Genomic DNA, 5318 nt, shown 5'->3' with positions numbered 1-5318 from the left:
ATTAAATGTTTTAAATGTCTTTATTATTTTAATTGTAGTCTCTGGTAATGCTCTGTAACCCTATTCCGACAATGGATTCGGGTTAGGGGTGTTACAATAAGATAGTACACACTACCCTTTTTTAATAAGTTAAATCCAGGAATTAGGAGACTAGAGTCGAGGCACCATAGGTTGAATTGAATCAAGTAATGTTTCAAATGCTTCAAACTATGGGCCAGTTTAGTAGTATTCCTACAGAAGATTCACACCTTCACCTTTGATTATTCATGGAGGTGAGCGATTCCTTTAAGATAGCTGTTGTAATTGAAAACACATTGAGATTGAAGTTGTTTCCATACTCGTTGCAAGATCAAACACAAGCATGGCTTAATTCCTTACAACTATATTCAATTACAACTTGACAAGAATTAGCTGAACGATTTCTGGTAAAGTATTTCCCACCCAAAAAAAAATGATAGTTTCTGAAATGAGATCACCATTTTTAAAAAAATTGGATGATGAGTCCCTATATGAGGCATGAGAAAGATTCAAGGAGTTACTTCATAGATGCCCTCACCACGGGATTCCACATTGCATCTATTTGGAGACATTTTATAATAGTTTCAACGCTCACACAAGGTTGATGGTAGATGCTTCTACGAATGGTGCTCTCTTCTCAAAGTCTTACAATGAAGCTTACAAGATCATTGAGAGAATAGTGAATAACAATTACCAATGGCTAAAAAATTAAATAGCTTCAGGAGGACGAGTAGCCAGAGTGCATGAAGTGGACGCCCTTACGTCACTCTCAGCTCATGTATCTTCTATATCTTCAATGTTGAAATAGTTTACAGCTAATAGTTTTAATCCTGTTGCAGCCCAACTGTAACGCCCCCACGCCCGAGACCGTCGCCGGAGTCGAGTGTGAGGTGTTACTAAGCTTAGTTTAACATTTTTAGAACTTTGGATTATTTGTTTCTACATTCACAGCTTTTAAGCTACTTGCGCCACAGTCACAAGAAAAATCATATCTCGAGTTACGAAACTCGAAATCAAGATTCGTAAATTTTCCCTGAATCTAGACTCATATACCTATCTACTAATTGTTTTATAAAATTTTTGGTTGGGCCAATTAGTACAGTTTATTAGTTAAAGTTACCCCTGTTTCAGGACTTGACTGGTCTGACCTCTGTTTACTACGAACCACATTTCTCTCTGTAAAAAAATTCATATGACTATGAGGTTTTTTTCTCCTAAAACTAGACTCAATAAGGATTCTGAGGATATAAAATACACCACCTAATTATATCTTTACAATTTATGGTGAATTTCTAAAGTAGGAACAGGGGATTCAGAAACTGCTATGACCCTGTTTCACTAAAATTCAAATATCTTCTAACATATAATTCCTTTACCTATTTCATTTGTTTCATGTGAAACTAGACATAATAATATTCAATTTGATATGTAATCCATCACCAAATTCAATTGCTATGATTTTTAGTAAATTTTCAAACTCGCGTCAGTGTTCCTGCAGTATTCTGTTTATGGCAAATTTCATCCCTCTTATGAGTTTTTATGCACTAAGTATCTTAATAATTTTCCTTAACATCAAACATAATCTAAACTTACCATTTTCATAATTTATCATTATCAAATATCTTCTCAACCATTCTGTCACCATATCATAAGATCATTTACACAAAATAAGTATATTGCTATACATGCCATACTTAAATTTACAAGCCTTTACCAAAAGTCTTCCGGATAGTGTGACTGAGCCTTCGACCTATCCCGACTCCTGAGCTGGCTTGTCCAAAACTACAATGAGTAAGAAGGAGAGAGTAAGCATAAATGCTTAGTAAGTTCATATGCAAATAATAAGTAACATAACAAACAGTTATACCAATCAACATTAGCATACATCACTAAAACACATGTCACATTTCTAATCATTTTTCATCATCTTATTACCTTATCGTGGTTGTATCAATACTCAACCCAAGGGTTAAATACATACCTGTTCAAAATATCCATTTCACATCACTTACCAATACGTCTCTTTACATCTCAAATATTCCTCCATTTGAGTAGAGCTTTACCCATTGAACATATCGGAATATAATTCGGATACATGGATAATTTGCATATAAGTGCCACATATTCAATCAAGCAATCATGTAACCCGCCCATAAGCGAACTCGGACTCAACTCAACGAGTTCGGATGCCTAGTTACATCTCACGAACTCGGACTCAACTCAACGAGTTCGGACATTCGCATCCATAAGTGAACTCAGACTCAACTCAACGAGTTCGGATGCTCAACCATCCTAGTGACATGTCACTTGTATCCTAATCTGTTCCTAAGGTTCAAACAGGATTTTTCTCGAACACTTATCCTTGCCATCTTCCGTAGAATGTCGAAATCAATACTCGGTAACAATTATATTTAACAAGTAGTTCACATAATTTACATATTATTTGAAATTAACCACAAAGCATACATTTCATAATAAAATTCAGCATAACATATAACTAACATCAATAACTTAAAAATAACCATTATGCTACATTATTTACACATGAACTTACCTTGGTACCAAAATACAAGGATTTTGCAATTTAGTTCACAATCTTTTCTTTTCCTCGATTGAGGTCGATTCCACGTCTTTCTTGATCTAAAATAACACATTTAGCTTATTTAATACTCACATTATCAAATTAATCATTAACTCAAATTTTGGCAAAATTACAATTTTACCCCTAAACTTTTGCATATTTACATTTTTGCCCCTAGGCTCGGGATTAAACTTTATTCCTTATTCTTATGTTTTACAACATGCTGATCAATTTTCTCTTCTATGGCAACATCAAATTCTCACTCTAACATGTACTTGTGACTATTAGGTATTTTTACCGATTAAGCCCTTTTACTCGTTTTTGCTTAAAATCGAGTAGTACAAGTTGTCTAACATAATTTAAAACTTCATAGTCTATCATAAAACATCAAAATACACAAATTTCACCTATGGGTATTTTTCCAAATATAAACCCTAGGTTAAATTATTGCTAACATAAGCTTTATCGAGTTACCGGGATCTCAAAAATGTAAAAATCATTAAAAACGGGGCTTGGAATCACTTACTATGGATCTTGGAAGCTTGAAACAAACCCTAGCTATGGAGAACCCTTGAAATTTCGGCCTAATGAAGAAGATGGACAAAAATTGGCTTTTAATTTTGTTTTTAATTCATTTTAATAACTAAATGACCAAAATACCCTTACTACTAAACTTTCCAAAAATTCCTTCCATATCCTAATTTTGTCCATGAACTTAAAATTGGTAAAATTGCTATTTAAGACCTCCTCATTAATATTCCAAAACAATTTCATACTAAAAACTTCTAGAATGCAAGTTTTGCAACTTATTCGATTTAGTCCCTACTTTCAATTTAAGCACTTTAGGCATAGAATTTCATCACGAAATTTTCACACAATCATGCAATCATATCATAATCATCAAAATAATTATAAAATAATTATTTCTATCTCAGATTTGTGGTCACGAAACCACTATTCTGATTAGGCCCTAATTCGGGATATTACAACTCTCCCCCCCTTTAAGGATTTTCGTCCTCGAAAATCTTACCTGTAAACAGATGTGGGTATTGATTTCTCATAGTTTCTTCGGATTCCCATGTAGCTTCTTCTACTCCATGCCTTTTCCACAACACCTTCACAAGTGCAACATTTTTATTCCTTAGTTGTTAGACCTCTCGAGCTAAAATCTTAATCGGTTCTTCTTCGTAGGTCATATCTGGTTGTAGTTCAATTTCTGTCGGTGAAACTACATGTGAAGGATCCGAACGATACCGACGTAACATAGATACGTGGAACACATCATGAATCTTCTCTAATTCAGGTGGTAATGCTAGCCGATATGCTACCCGTCCAACTTTTTCAATTACTTCATACGGCCCAATAAAACGCGGACTTAATTTGCCCTTCCGTCCAAATCTAAGGACTTTCTTCCATGGAGACACCTTTAAAAATACTTTATCACCAACTTGAAATTCAATGTCCTTTCGTTTTAGATCTGCATAAGATTTCTGTCTATCTGAAGCAGCTTTCAAACAATCTCGAATTACTTTCACTTTTTCTTCAGTTTCTTTTATTAGATCAACTCCATAAATCTGATTTTCCTTGAGTTCAGTCCAATACAATGGCGTTCGACATTTACGACCATATAATGCTTCATAAGGTGCCATTTTCAAGCTCGTCTAATAACTATTGTTGTAAGCAAATTCTACCAGCGACAAATATCTTTCCCAACTTCCTTGAAATTCCAATACACAACATCTAAGCATATCTTCAAGAATCTGAATTACTCTCTCTGATTGTCCATCAGTTTGTGGATGAAAAGCAGTACTAAAATTTAACTTTGTACCTAACGCGTCTTGCAACTTTTGCCAAAACCGTGAGGTAAACCTTGGATCTCTATCTGAAATAATCGACAATGGTATTTCGTGTAATCTAACAATTTATTTAATATACAGTTCAGCCAACTTGTTAAGAGAATAATCCGTACATACCGGGATAAAATGAGCCGACTTAGTTAATCTGTCAACTATTACCCAGATGGCATCTTTCTTTCCCAGAGTCAATGGCAATCCTGAAACAAAATCCATAGTAATCCGATTCCATTTCCATTCAGGAACCATAAGAGGCTGAAGTAATCCCGAAGGCACTTGGTGTTCAGCTTTCACCTATTGACAAATTAAGCATTTGGACACAAACTCTAATATATCTCTTTTCATTCCATTCCACCAATACATTTTCTTCAAGTCATTATACATTTTCGTACTACCCGGATGAATCGAGAAATAACCACTATGTGCTTCCTGTAGGATCTTTTGAATCAATTCCTCATTCTTCGGTACACAAATCTGATCTTTAAACATTAAGCACCCATCAGAACCAATTTTGAAATCTGACTCTGTATCAACTTCACACTGTTTTCTCTTGGCTTGCAAAAACATTGGTTTTGGTCTTAACTCTGCTAGAATCGAACCATCATCTGACACTTTCAACTGAGAGTTCATAACTCTCAAAGCAAACAACAACTTTCTGCTCAAAGCATCAGCAACCACATTCGCTTTTCCCGGATGATAATCAATAACAAGCTCGTAATCTTTCAATAATTCCAACCATCTTCACTGTCTTAAATTCAAGTCTTTTTGTGACATCAAGTACTTAAGACTTTTGTGATCGGTATATACTCGGCACTTTTCACCATACAAATAATGTCGCCAAATCTTCAAAGCAAACACCACTGCAG

The 5318-nt window shown here is 34.7% G+C and overlaps 1 non-coding gene across 1 annotated transcript; it reads right to left on the bottom strand.

Annotated features, from left to right (window-relative positions):
* Positions 1-456: 456 nt before the first annotated feature.
* LOC121210299 (small nucleolar RNA R71) lies at positions 457-564 on the bottom strand. Its single transcript, XR_005905413.1, has one exon. It is a non-coding gene; the product is annotated as a small nucleolar RNA R71 (small nucleolar RNA).
* Positions 565-5318: the final 4754 nt, after the last annotated feature.

This window comes from Gossypium hirsutum, chromosome A11 (genome assembly GCF_007990345.1).
Source record: "Gossypium hirsutum isolate 1008001.06 chromosome A11, Gossypium_hirsutum_v2.1, whole genome shotgun sequence".
In the NCBI taxonomy this organism is placed as follows: domain Eukaryota; kingdom Viridiplantae; phylum Streptophyta; class Magnoliopsida; order Malvales; family Malvaceae; genus Gossypium; species Gossypium hirsutum.
Note: the sequence above shows the minus strand (reverse complement) of the source record. Positions and strands in the feature narration are given on the sequence as shown.